Source organism: Topomyia yanbarensis, chromosome 2, assembly GCF_030247195.1.
Source record: "Topomyia yanbarensis strain Yona2022 chromosome 2, ASM3024719v1, whole genome shotgun sequence".
In the NCBI taxonomy this organism is placed as follows: Eukaryota; Metazoa; Arthropoda; class Insecta; order Diptera; family Culicidae; genus Topomyia; species Topomyia yanbarensis.
In genome coordinates, this window is record NC_080671.1 from 18,337,436 (window position 1) to 18,353,190 (window position 15,755).

The 15,755-nt window shown below is 38.2% G+C and overlaps 1 protein-coding gene across 5 annotated transcripts in view; it reads left to right on the forward strand.

The window, feature by feature from the left end:
- The window catches only part of LOC131682232 (protein Shroom), a 764,905-nt gene that overhangs the window by 168,609 nt on the left and 580,541 nt on the right, over positions 1 to 15,755 (forward strand). The gene's annotated exons all lie outside the window — the stretch shown is intronic.

A 15,755-nucleotide genomic window follows, 5' to 3' on the forward strand; every position in this document is an offset into this window, starting at 1 on the left:
GGAGTTAAAAAATTTTGTGTAGAAGGCAGTGATAACGAGGAAACAAATCGAAAAATGAACAAGTGAAATAGCGGAGTTTAACTCATTCATGCCCATGTTGTTTGTGGACAACAACGTTTTTAAACAGTTATTACTTCTAATTAAGGCAAAATTTGCTCCCAAAAACAAGAAAGGCTGATAAATGTGACTATTGCCTTTCATTTGAGTATTAATAGTTTGAAGGACCAGCTCTACAACAGAAGTTATTGTAAGGAAAAATAATTTTGAAACCCCACATGCGCGAGAAAAAAGTTGGGCATGAAAGGGTTAAAGCCCTCTCTATTAGCTTAGTTTCGAACCTAGCATAATTTACGACTCCAGCACTAAATCATTATCAGATTATGCAGTACAGTTTAGGGGAGAGAACTGTACCTGCGCATGAGTAGTGTGGGTATTGAAACCTCTCAGACGACCAATTCAAATATCTGACCGGAGAGGCATCCTTTAGTAGACAATCCACGTCATCCTTGCGCTCAAAGGCCTTCGATTTATTTCTACCTGTTTTTTCACACAAGGTGCCAGGAACAGTATTAGTAACCGCTGCCCAGATCCTACGTCTCATTGATTTAGTGATTTTGTTCAGATGTATATCGAAGCCTACCTCTCAGTATAATATATCTTTACGATACGATTTTTATAACGATTGTAGTACCAGTATATCACAAAATATGAAATTTGTCGATAAATAGGTGCAACAGCTAGTCTGTTTCGTTTTGTTTTATTGATTTTTTATCAATATTAGGTTTTTCTTTTAATGTGACATCCTCTTTAATTTTCCCGGAGCAGGTTAGCTAGTTAAATAGTGTAGGTTAATTTGATCTTTCTAATTACAAAGTAGTTACCAAGGGTGATCTTATTCTTTCGTTCCCGGAGTGTTGTCGCTGCCTGCATCTTTCTACTTCCGGTCGGATGACGGTTTTCTGAATAACCTGCATCTACTCTCCTGCAGATAAGAAAGTATCATAATCTGCGACTCTCAAACGCCCTACCTACACCCTCCTCATGACGGTGTGCCTCAATTTCACAGCCTCACGGTCGGTTTCCCACCATCAACTTTTATCTGGCCCATGGCGGCCGCGTTATCATTGTGCATTAATATCACTGCGCTCGAATTAGCTTTCGTTGAAGTTGAGGTGTTACACTTACCGTACAATTCCACACCGAGTCAGCTTGGTACATACTTTTGGGTTGGTTAGCGCTAGCCCGAGGCGGAGATTTGAAATGGTGACGGGGGCGGTAGGCACACAATCTTCATTATCATTTAAAGTATCATCATCAGAAGGCTAAGATGTGAAAGGCACGGCGCGATTATTTCGTGTCGAATTTCGAAATCTGTGATACGCCCCTTTCTCCTTTCCGCAAGGTTCATTATTCGCTACGACCTTAATCACGATAAACATCGGTAGTGTACAATTATAGGGGCTACCGTCATCCACTATTAACACTTTTATCGCTTGTTGCTCGCTCGCCCCGCTTTGAAGTGCATCATCGAAAGAAGCGACAGAGAATTCTGACGGGGTCCATGATTAACTGCGCGAAGCTGGATCACGATCGACTTGGCGCTAGATTTTGACCTAGAAGATCCATCAAAACTGCCACACTAAATAGAGAGAGATAGAGTAAAAAAAACAATGAGTTATTCCACCCCTCGCCTCTGCGCTATAGGCGCCGCCTTGTGTTGGCGTATTTTCACTTTGGGTTTTGTTTTTGGTCGGCTACCGTCGCATCCGACGCCGCGCGCCGGTGTCGTCCAGCATCTCGGTAGAAAGAAGAAATTAAGAAATTAATTCAGATGATGTACACGAATAATAGAAACTCGTGTTTTCTTTCGTCGTGCTTGGTTTGTTGTTTTGGTGGGTGGAGATTTCCTTTTCGGTGGTGACGAGTTGGATCGCTTTGTGTTGACGGTGGTGGTGTGAAGAAGTGGGCACTTTTACAAGCGTTTGTATGTCACTTTGGACAGATGCTGAAAGAATGATTGGGTTTTGTCGGTGAACTGACATGTGTTCAAATTTGTACAAACAAGTTTAAATTAGATTTAAAATTACAACAGATAACAAACGTTTAGGCTTCATGCTCGTTTAGCTAATGTGTGCAACTGCCATTTCAAATAAAGCGAGTGGCTAAAAGACGATTAGCAATCGTTTGTAGGTGGCGCTGCGATTGATGCTATGCAACTGTGGCGCAACTGTCAAAGTACCTGTTGCAATTGCCCAAACCATCACCTATTTCAAGTTCATCATGATTAATATTTCACATTCATAATATAGCTTTGCTCTAGTAGCACGTGAATTACTAGAAGAAATGTAAGATGAATTAGCTGAATAAATCGAGAATAAAATGAAGATGAGTGAATATCGCAAAGAAAAATTGAAAATCAATTTTATTCGACAAGAAAAATTTAACTAGAACACACAGAATAAGACTGTTCAAGTTTACGGAAGCTTATATTGATTTGGTAACAGAACCACCACTCTATCCAAACAGATTGAAAACCGAAACATAACCTCAATCATCAACAAACCTCATTTTTACTTCTGTTTTGCTACGCGTATCCTATCATCTTGTATTATTCATTCAGTTCCAGCCGAGCTACCTTGATGCGGGGGAGCGCGCTACACCTACTCAGAGCAGAGCCGACCACAATGCCACGATGGTCTGTCTATCGGTCAGCTTTCCCCGCCGCGGCGCTGGATTTTCGTGATGGGTAGGTGGTAGTGCATAAAACAGTGTTATGTTATGTTGGTGGAATTTGATGGAAACTGTTCACGCCGCCCGAAGCTGGGTCAATTTTAATCAAATTTTCGTTTTCCACTTGAAAATTTCTCCTTTCACGCGACCCGTTGCTGGTCACGGGCCATGGCCCGTCGGGGCAGATGCGCTGGCCTTTGAGTATGCGATGCGTGATGGTGTCTAGAAGTGGATATTTTTTAATTTATAAACTAACTTGAATGCGTGATTTTTTTCACCATGTTTATATACGTACCTACGACCCAGTGCGGTACGAGTTAAGGTATCGTCTCTATTTTTTTGGGTCGTTGACATCGGATCATGTATAAAACCGAGACGTCAATTAACTTCTGTGCATAACTTAAACATCGGGTTGTCAACTCTATTTTTCACTTGGATGTATTTGTATACAAACTTGAGAGTTGAACCCCGATCGCAATTCTAAAAAACGGGTGGCAGAGGGGAGAGGTGGTGACAGTCCAGTCAAAGCTAAACCATCTGCAAAGAATGGCGCTCATGGCGTTGACTGGTGCTTTCACCACGACTCCGACTGCTGCTCTTGAGGCACTTCTAAATATCAAACCATTACACATACACTTAAAACAAGAAGCACTATCATGTGCATACAGACTGCAGGTTACTGGGCTTTGGAACAGTAATCATGTTGATCTTGCTACCAGTCATACACGATTGTGGTCACAAATGGTTACATGGGGTGAAGATATTCTTGCTCCCAGCGATATTACACTTACTTGTAGTTTTCCTTACAGGACATTCCATGTGAAGATTCCCTCTCGAGAGGAGTGGTTGTCTGGCTTTATGGAAAGACAACAACAAACGCAAGTGGTTTGTTATACTGACGGTTCTCTGATGGAGGGACGTGCCGGTGCTGGTGTCTACTGTCGTGAAATGAGATTGGAACAATCTCACTCACTAGGTAGATACTGTACTGTATTCCAAGCAGAAATCTTTGCGATTATGTGCGGGGTGCAATCGGCCCTTCAACTGAGTTTGTCCGGCAGAGTTATAAACTTCTGCTCCGATAGTCAGGCTGCAATCAAGGCCCTTAGCTCAGACAAATCCCGGTCCAAGCTAGTGATCGCGTGCCGAACCCAAATCGAAGAACTAAGCATTGTCAATACTATCTACCTTGTCTGGGTGCCCGGACATTGCGGTATTACTGGAAATGAATGGGCTGACGAACTGGCCAGGGCAGGTTCAGCGATTGACTTCGTTGGTCCTGAGCCCGCGCTGCCAATTTCGACAAGTTGGATAAGGGAAAAAATACGGTCCTGGGCTTCGTCCGAGCACCGAAATTATTGGAGAAATCTACAAACGTGTCGCCAAACAAAGGCGTTTCTAGAACAACCATGCCCAGTGGTTTCGAAAAATCTCTTACATTTTTCGAAGCTCCACTGCGGCATGCTGACCAGGGCTTTAATCGGCCACTGCAAACTCAATTATCACATGGCAACTATTCAGCGCGCTGAGTCTTTTTCATGTGATCTTTGTGAATCCGACTACGGAACCTCATATCATCTGATATGCAACTGTCCAGCGGTAGCGCAATTGCGATTTCGAGTCTTCAGCCGTCCTTATATAGACGAAACCATGTTTGGTCGACTGAAACTCAGAGACATACTAAAGTTTCTTATCCAATGTGGTAAAGAGCTTTAGGCTTATTCGCAGGCAAGTTGAACTACTTGTGAGTTTAACTTACCTGTTGTTTATTTTTGTTTTGTGCTGTTATTTTTCCCTCGCTTCCAATTCTACTTCCCCACACCTCCTTGTCCTTTCCTTCCGCTCAGGAAATGATGAAAACACACGGCAAGGCACAAATCCCCGACTACGTCCGGGGAACGTGCCATTTGAGCCAATATATTCTGATTCCTGAACTTAAACATCGGGTTGTCAACTCTATTTTTCACTTGGATGTATTTGTATACAAACTTGAGAGTTGAACCCCGATCGCAATTCTAAAAAACGGGATCCACTGTGTGATTGGTACGATACGGGTGGAAGAAGACATGCATTTGGACTGATTGGGTGGGCTCATATGTCCTATCTTCAAGAAGGGCCCTAAATTCGAGTGTAATAACTATCGAGGCGGAACGAACATCAACGCCTCCTATAAGGTACACTGATACCCTGCGATAAATCCTGAATAAATTACGGGAATATATCTTGCGGACTAACGCTCTGATAGTTAAGCAGCGTACGATTCAGTGAAACGAAACGAACTTTGGTGGATAATGCTTGAGCGTGGAGTTTCGACAAAACTGATTAGACTGATTCATATGACGTTGAAAGGGTCAAGACCAAACGTCAAAACAGCCGGAGATATATCCTATCCTGACGATTGACTCTCTAATCTGTGTGTTTAACTAGTGTTCGAAAGGAAAAAAGTTGAAAATAAACAAGACAAGTTATAGTACATGGTAGCTGCTAGAGAGTAAGGCAGTCAGAACGGTGTTGGTTCCGAGATGAAAATCGATAAGGTACGGTAAGAGGTTGTCAACGAATTCATATATCTTGGAATACGGATGACATACGATAACGATGTTAGTAGCGGGATAGAAAACATGTAGAGGCTGCTAGTATACATGGAGACATTAAAACGGCTGATCGAGAAAAATGGAAAATATTTTTGTTGCCTGACGTTTAGGCCTTTGGTTGAGGCCTTTTTCATGAGTAATAAGGTTTATCATTTCTAAACCTAAACCAATGGCCAAAATGTCGAGCAATAAACCAATTTTCGCTTTGCTGAAACAAGACTGGGACAGCCGTTTAAAAGTCTCCAAGGATAATAATCGCAGTCATCATTAAAATATTATTCTATGGCTTGCGTAGTAGGCTAAAGTCCCGTACAAAACTTGCTATGTGCTTTTAAAGTATACTAGCTAATAACCGTTGCGTGTTGCTGCGACTTCTTACGAAATAGGAGTAAAACATATTTTTTGTGAAGCGCCATCTGGCGGGCAGATAATTCCCAACCAATAGTACACAGACACGCTCCATAACAAATCTTTACTACGTATTAATGTTTACGGCAATCGCTTAAGCCGTTTGGGAGTTCATAAATCACATACATACAAACATTGACTTTTATATAGATAGATAGACAGATAAATATGACCGGATAATGTTCATTAATTTTTGTTCGTTGCTCGTGTCGTTGAATAGTGCACAGTGGTAAAAAGGTTGATGTGTAAACTAACCAGTTTTACTCAACAAACCGTTGCATAAGAAGCAAAATTTATGGACCACCCCAACGTCGATAAACGACGTACAAACGTAGAACGATATCATATTTCTCAGGAAAAAGGCCAAAACCAGTGGCCGAAACGTCGTTTAGTATACAATACCCGTTCTATTTTAAAAGGCCGAAAAGCCGAGGAATAAAATAACAACACTTGCTATGTACAACTCACTGATACTCCCTGTTGCACTGATACTACCTGTTGTTGGGACAAGCCCGGACTTAAGTTCAGATATGAAGATCACGCAATATGCTCATCAATTTTTTTTCTTGTGTTGGCTTATGTGTCGGAGACAATTTGGCAAGGTTTTAGGCTATTTGGATGAAACATGAATTTTACACAGCTTTTAAAAGGGTGTACCTCCAGTATTTTTTCGCAATTTTGCTCACCAGAAATTCATCCGTTTATTTTATATTTTCGAAGAAACAGTTGTTTTTATGGCATAGGTTGCTTCAGCAAAATTATTCATTTGATTAAATTACACCGTGAAATTACCACAAATGAGTTACTAGTTTGCTTATTAATTCATAACAACATGCTTATACAGTCATAACAATTACGACGTCCGCGAATGCCCGCTATCGCACTATACTCATTCGAAAGCTTTTAATTTTCTCTTTCACATGGGTCTATGGTAATTTTGCGAAAACTTGCGATAAGCAATAAAAATTTAAAAAAAATGCAATTGGAGACGCCTGGTAATTGTTGATTTCTAATTTGAATAATTATTTTAAAGCTAGCATAGTAACAAGAAGACATGCACAGCTTTCATATAATATTGAGAGCATGATCCACGAAGTTTATAAAAGTGCACAAATTAGGGGAGCTGAGTGGAAAGAGTAGTTACTTATGTCGTTTTTGCTTGAAGTGAAACTGAGTCAGGTTCTAACCCCAACTGTTGTCAAAATGTATGAACTGACAGCGGTTGGAGTTAGAACCTGTCTGAGTTTCGGGGTATCTATTCCATGAAGCAGAAAATATCGGACGAATCATCATAAGAATTTGACGGAGATTAAAATAAATTTTATATATATGAATTAACATAAGAATTTTTTATCAACATTAAATCAAACTGGAACTGTTTAAATTATCGTTTGCTCAACCTTTTGTAGATAAATCGATTGAGTATTCAAAAAATAACCCAAGTTAATTAAAATCTGTTTAAATAAATCACATGTGATGTGATAGTCATAATCATTTAAATATTTTTCTAGTGGATGCGGGTAGAGTTACTGTAGCCAGAAATACTTTTTCATAAAACAGTAATTCAATTCTCGTAGCCAAAAAAACTGTTTGAAGCAGTCACATTGGCAAAAAATTCGAACCATGACGAAAAACAAATAATGCGTGAACCAAGCCACTGATTAGTGAAGTTATTTTTGCTTATCAATTTACGTAAATTCAACGTTCCAAAGTTATTCAAAATCATCTCATTTGAATCGTTAAGACACAACAGTTATTTTGAAGCACCCTAATGAGATGAAAATTTAATCTTTTGAGCATCAAACATTAAAGCGGCGTACCAAAATTATCAAAAAAAGATTAGGAACCGTAATGACAAAAATTTTTTAACCTCCCTAACGAGAGGTTTTTTTCTCTAAAATGTTTTAGTATCGAAAAGGAATCGAGTGTATAAATATAACTACTAAAATATATTAAATGCTATGGCAAAATAATTATTTTTGAGCCACCCTAATGAGAGGGGATTATTTCTAATATTTTTACACTTTTATTATTAAAAACAAATTCAGCACACGATCATTACCATTCAACAATTTTATGAACGATTACATAAAATAATTATTTTTGAGTCACCCTTATGACTCATGTTTAAATATCAAAATCGAATTTAGTGTACAACGGTTACTTTTAAAATAATTCATGAACCGTTTCGACCAAAAATTATTTTTGAGCCACCCTAACGAAAAAATTACATAAAACCGTACTATTTGAACTGATACGACTAAGTTTTGACTTTAGTCCACCTTTTGGTCTAAGCCGAGCCAATGTGTGTTGCTGTATAAAGTCATGAGATGTGGACGTTTAAGAAAACGGACTAGCGCACGGTATATTAGAGAGAAGAATTCTGCGTTTAATATCTACAGTACAGTAGAAAATGGCGGAGCCGTATCAAGTATACGAACGTGCTGTCATCGTAAGGCTGATAAAACACGGCAGGCTACAGTGAGCTGGACATGTAGCGCGAATGCCGGAAGTGAGATGAACTGAAATCATGCTCAGCGGGGTGCCTGGAAAAGATTATCGACGTCGGGACAGACCCTGCATTCGGTGGCTGTGTGTATTGTAAGAAAATATGCGTTTAGCGAGCGTTCAAGGAGACTCGAGAGATTATCAGTCCAACCAGCCAGTACTGGTCACACTCAATGAATTCGTCCACGCAAATATATTCATACGGCATAACAACCTTGAAACGTGATTGAAGGTGCTAATATTAGAATCGAGATTCTCGTGTATATGAACAATGAGAAAATATAGGTACAGAGGAACCAGTTACGAAATATACATGGTGACATTATTTTCCAGGCTTTGCTTTACAAATTTCATAATTTATTCGACCCGACGCAGTCAGCGAAGAAGCACGGGTTTTTCCACCGCGAAAAAAAGATCTTCACGCACAGTTGCAAGTTTCGTGTACAATTTTTAGGTCTGATTTACATTTTTTAATTATATGTTTAAGCATTCTATTACACGAAAAAAATTGTTCCCAAAATCGTAAAGTGCCATGAACTCTAAAACAACCACGTTTTTACGTTACGAAAACAGGACTATGAACAAAAATCATGGCTCTTATAATTATGTTCAATTTCTCTTCAGTAACGCGCTTTTTTAGTGGAAATATTTGTTTTTGTTTTGTGAACTTATGTCATTACCAAATCGATTTTATCTACGTGAGCTAGTACACCACTTTAAGAACATTATTCATAAAACCAAAGGTTGACTTATGATGTTATTCATAGATTTAGCAACATTAATTCACAAAATCAAAACAGCCTGGATACTTTCTCGTGAATCTTTTCACTAAACTCGGAATTTTATTCATGAATCCATACAATCCTTGTGAACTAATTTATGATTCTTAATATATTCGTCACAATCCAATATCCATGCTCGAGAAATAGTTAACAAAATGGTCGTGAAATAGTTCACGAAATCATGAAATATTATTCGTGTACCCGTGAACTGGTTCATGGTATACTAGTCACGTTTTACAATTCACGTTTCTGAAATATTTCACGAAATCATGCATTAATCAAGTTCATGATTCCTAGTATAATAGTCACGATTTGCCATTCGTGGTCGTGAAATAGCTCACGAAATCATTGAACTGAAGTCACGACTTACCATTTGTCCTCGAGAAATAGTTCGCGAAATCATAAAATATTTTTCATGTACATATTCGTGAACTGGTTCATGATTCCTAGTACAATAGTTACGACTGACCATTCGTGCACGTAAAATATTACACATAATCATGAAGTATTATCCATGGGTTCGTGAACTAGTTCATGATTCCTAGTACTTGACCTAGGATCTATCTTGCGTTCTCGTGATTTTTAGAAGATATCCCTAATCATTTTCAATTTCATGTAACATGGTCATAAAATTTTTACGGGAACTATTTCACGAATTCTACAGCATTATTGGTAGAATCGTTTTTATTCCATGAACTATTCCATTAAATGTCATATGGCCAGCTGCTGACGGAAAAAAATGTTCCCAAAATCGTGAATAAAGTGCCATGAATTCTGGAACAATTACGTTTTTACCTTATGAAAACAGGATCATGAGCTAAAATCATGTGTTTCATAATTATGTTCAATTTCTCTTCAGTAACGTCCACATAACGCTTTTATTAGTGGGAATAATTGTTTTGGTTTTGTGAACTTCAGTCATGGTTTCCGCCAAGTTATTTCTAATTCGATTTTCAGTACGCGAACTAGTTCACAACTTTATGAACATTATTCATAAAACCAAAGGTTAACTCATGATGTTTTTTCATAGAAATAAGAACATTAGTTCACATAATCAAAATATTCTAGTGATGTTCTCCTGAACTATTTCACGAAACACGAAATTTTATTCATGAATCCATTCAATCCCCGTGAACTAATTCATGATCCCTAATATTTTAGCTACGATCCAATATCCGTGCTCATGATTCATGATTCCTGATACATTTTTTACGATCCAATTTCCATACCCGTAAAATAGCTCACGAAATCATGACATATTATTCATGTATTTGTGAACTGGTTCTTGATATCTAGTATAATAGTCACAACTTACCATTCGTATTCGTGAAACGATATTAACGAAATCATAAAAATATTATTCATGTAATCGTGAACTGGTTCATGATTCCTAATACACGATTTACAATCTATTTTGCGTTCTGGTGATATTTAGAAGATATCCCTAATCATTTACAATTTCATGCAACATGATAATGATATTTTTGCTTGAACTCTTTCAGAAAATTTAGCGTATTATTCGTGGAATTGTTTTGTTCCATGCACTTTTTCATGAAATGTCCAGCTGCTAGCGACCAGTAACAGGTACGAGCAGTAGTTCATAGAACAAGATATCGCGAATCAGTAACATTTTTGTTTCAGTTCATATTGTCACGTTATTCACGTGAAAACTGATAGTAACCAAAAATAATAGATCACGATAAGGCGAAGAGAATTTACGAATACCATGATAAAACTGCGGATATCATGAACATTAGTTACATTATTCTTTGAAAGTAATCTCTAAAATAAAATATTACGATAACATGAACAGATGTTACACAAATCATGACTAAGTTCCTGAAATCATGAACATAAGTCACACAACTCGTGACAAAAAGTCTAAGATCGTGACTAAGATCCTGAAATCATGAACGTGAATCATTCTAATTATGGCTGAAATATTACGATAACGTTAATAAAAATTACGAAAATCGTTATTAAGATCCTGAAATCATGAACTTCAATCCCGCAAGTCTGACAGAAAAATCCAATAAATAAATGAAATGAATAAAATAAATGACAAGAATCGCGAATAAACTCTTAAAATCACAACAAAAAATGAACATGTAAAGGGAACAACAACAGTAATCCAACCAAACATTTTAATGTAACGCCATGTATATATCTGGGGTGAACTAGTATTTCGAAAACACAAATAGTTTTATTAATACGAGGTATGTTATTCATAATTTCAGGAACTTGGTCACGGTTTTCGTAAATCTTTTAGTTCACGAAATCGTGACCTTTTGTTTATGAAATTATGAAAATCGTGACAAAGATCCTGAAACCATGAATATAAATCACATTACTCACACAAAAATTGTGGCTAGTCTCCTGAAATCATGACTAAAATAACACTAAAAAGAAATTACGAAAATCGTAACTAAGATCCTGCAATCATGAACATAATTCACGCTACTCTGACTGAGAAATCCGATAGCAAACTCATGAATAAAATATCACGGTAACTTGATGAGAAAACACAAAATATGCTCCTTCAATCATGAACATCGTTTAACTGTCGTCTGTGTATTCTCGAATTGTGAACAAGGATCACAACAAAAACTAAAAATGTCCAGGGAACAACCACAGTAACCTTACTAAACGTTCGAATGTAACGCCATCTATATAATCGACGCGAACTATTTTTTTTGGAAACACAAATAGTTTCATGAATACGAGGTTTATTATTAATAATTTCAAGAACTTGGTCACGGTTTTTGTAAATCCTTGAGTTCACGAAATAGTGATCTTGTTCTCATGAATTTCTGAACGGATTTTTCCCGTGTGGATTTTCCTATGATTAATAAAATATTTCATCGGGCTTATGTTGCTGAACAGGAAGCTATTAAGATTGGGTTATACCACATTAAAATTCGGAAATCGTAGCATCTTAAAATTTGGGTAAACATATTCCAAAAACGGTCAGAAAATTCTAGAAACGAAGAGGTAGCGAGTTGATTTATTCTTCAATCTTATGTTCTTAAAGCATCTGCAACTTTCCAGAATTTAAAAAAAACTCCGAATATTAGATTAAAAATAGAGAAAGTGTTAACATTACGCTTTTTAAGAGTAGTATGTCAATTTGACCCGCATCACTTTTTTTTCTACGAAAGGAAAAATATGTAGGAATATTATGTAATGGATTTTAAGAGTTGTCCCATTGTGCTATAATTTATTACCGTCAGTTTGATGCGATAGTTCTGGGTCAAACCGCAATATTGTTCAATTTTTTAGAATACATTATTTCACCTTAGTGTAGAAAAATTAAGTTACCAATATTTTTATCCACTATGGAGAAAATTTTGTCTCATCAGAATCGGATTTGCTCAGAAACACAAGTAATGCTTTCGTTTTTAGAGTTAGCTTAGTACTGTCACTAAGTTAATGTCGGATTTTGATGAGACGAAGTCGAAACGCAAATTCCATAATTAACTTCTAGCTTATGCCTCCACGCAAGTTAAGTCTATTGATGATATTTGGTCCCTTCTGTCTTGCCTTCTGTTGACAGTAGTAGAATAAGAGGAAGTGAACTGATCCAGACGCGAAAACACTACCGTGGAAAACAATAGTTTATCGAAGATCAGTCCTAATATGTCTTTAATCTGACCAGTAACGATGATCGTGGGTCAACAGGTACGCTGAAAATTCGCCGCGTTTGCATTTATAAATCTAATTTCAAGTTCCATCATTGATAACATGCTCGTGCATTAGGTTATCAATACATTGTATTTCCATTCGATAGTCATTTTTATCTCTCGTATACGCGTATTCTTTTGTCTATATTTTTTCACTATTAGTCCATATTATGTTCGGTGGTCCAGCCCAATAAATATATAAATATGTCGTAGAATTGAAATAACGAAATCTGTCTAAATAGTCAATTATGCAGATAAGATTATCTTTCCTAGCCAAATCTCCCACGCCCGGCTGTTTGGAGTTTAAATTACCTTTGTTTAGAAAAAAAAAACATAGGTTTCTCTCGGTAGCCGGCTACCCAGAATTTTAAAAAACACTCGAAAATTAAACAAGAACTTTTCTTTTTCGAGTGACTCAGTCTTCGAAGACTAACTATACAGCTAGATAATACTTAACGGGTCGCATTGCTTGCTTGGAGCGAATCCTAGACCCTAAACCTTCAAAATCTCTAACTTCGCGGCACGTACGTAAGAGTCTGATGAATCGTTGTTCTTCCATTAAGTAGGTGAATTATCAACACTTGCCATCTACCCTATCCTATAATTCCTACTTACCATTTCCTTAGTAACTGTTATTAGATAATCAGCAGTGAACGCAACGCAACGATTCTTCGTATTCAGGATAATTGTAGCGCTAGTGTAGAGTGCTAAAATCTTACTGACAGCTGAGATTGAATTGAAATTATAACTTGAAATCCACTATAACGAAACGACCTTGGCTCTCACTTTCGTTTCATGCTTAACGTGTTGACGACGATCATAATTTACCAGAAAGACCTTGAACATTCCTCACCTTACATAGCCGTAGTAACACAACATGACGTACCACTAGCTGCCCACACAATCAGCATAGTTAGCCACGTAGATAATTGCATAATCATAGTTATTAAATGCAGCAATCGCGTGGCCACTGTGCAACGCTGCAAAGCAATCAGCAGGCGATCTTTCAATCAGTTTCGATTAGCAGCAACACTTCTCGTCCAGACCGGGTAACCAACAGGGAACGGTCAACAGACGGAAGGGTACCGTAAGAAGTAGTGAAATCAAACACCCGTAGAATAATAGATATTCTGATCGACAGTAGAACGTTATACCGCAAAGCCCACAGACGACGGACAACATGATTTCCGAAGCCCCATAAATTGAAATGTGTATCTCAGTATGAAAAGATCATCTTATTCAGGTTCGCCACGAACCGGTCCAAGATAGGACGTTCACTGATAGATAAGAAAATTGATGGATTAATTCCAAACAAACAAATTTTAGCCCCGTCGCTCCCCCGGTCCTACTAGATCTGCGCGATGAGCATCTTCACTGGTCCCGCGAAGATGATCGATTGGTCAGCGGACAGTATGGAGTATCGTTCACAACCGGTTCCCCACATTCCCACTGCAGGGTTTCATTAGCGTATCTAATATGTCAAAAACACTGGCTGCTGCTGGGGCTGGTAAACCGGTCCCTTGCTAACCGCGCGCCAACCGCAACACCGCCGGAGGAAGATGGTTTATAGATACAAATTTCCTCGGAAAACATTCACCTCGCCTCAGGTTTCCCCCTGCTTTGAAAAAAAACCGATAGGCGATGTTCAACATGAAAGTTAATTTTAGCTTCTGTCGTGTACTGATTGTAGGTTAGTGCTACCGTAGTTGAGCGGCACGGATCAGGTCTTGTCTTACTGCGCGATAGCGTGCTTGATCAATTGCCAGTGTGATGGCCGATGTTCAACCGTGGCTTGATTAGACGGGACATGCCGTAGGTATACGCGATATCGGTAGGATTACAGACGTGTGGTTACTGCGATTAAGTTTTGTCCTGAACGGTGTGAACCGGTTATGCAGCGCTTATTGATAAGCTAATCTGGATCCCTATTAGGGCTAATCCAGATTGAGTTGAAAGTTGATTGGAAAACAACAGACTTGCCGTCGCCATCGAAGTTCAATGCTTTCTCAGCTCACTATGCAGCTATAGCACAAAGGTATTCGATCGTAAAGCAAGGTCTCTAAATTGTCCTCAAATTATCGAAACAACGTACTAAAATGAGTTGATTTGTTCTCAGCCTTCAGCAACTCAACGCCGCGGTCGCGGTCCGAGCAAAAATTAACCAATTTAAAAACATTTGCTACGGCTTATTCCAGCATCGTTTCGCCAAATTCCACCAAGAGACAAACAAATAAATTCAAACCCCTTCGACCTTCACGCCCTTCAGCTGATTCAACAAACCACGGCTAATGCGATCGTTGGAATTTATCTATTTGCCACAAAGCATAAAAACAATATGGTCGCAATTGGAGGTAGGTAGGTGGTAGAATGAACTTAATCAGCGCGCATCAAACACACAAAAAGCTATTTTTCTTTGCTTGTTGTTAAGGCAAACCTGCACCTTCATTGAATTAATTGAATTATGCTCGATTGGCAGTATTGGCTTGTGATCGGTTTTTCTTTGATTGTTTATTTTTGTTGGGTGTTATGTTTCTTTGATTTCGTTGAGTGCATGCTTTATGCAAGGTGTTCCATTCACTGGTTGCGTACACGTGCTTCGAACTTAAACCTTCTTATTTAAATATTTGTCATGTCTCTTGTTTGCAAGTTTTTTTTGGTAAAGCAATTCCTCCTCTAATTCTAATATACTTTTAGTAGAATATTTGAAACAGGCGAATAAATCGACACATTATTTAGGAAAATTATAGCTGCGAAAGTACTCTTTACTGCTGACAGAAGAATGATTTTACCGTTTCACTCCATCACGAAGATTCCATTGCACCTCTAGGAACACACAACTCAGTGATCTTCATGTTCATGTTCATCAGCCGATGATGATAGATTGGTTTCGATTTACAGTGTCGATCACAAAAATAGAACCGCTTGCGATATAAAATTCCCTTTTTGCGTCATCAACTTTCATGTTATGACTAATTGAATTCTATCTAGCGGCGGGCTCCAGTGCTAGCGTACCAATAAGCTTTATCAATTTTATGGCTAGAGAAATAATGCGA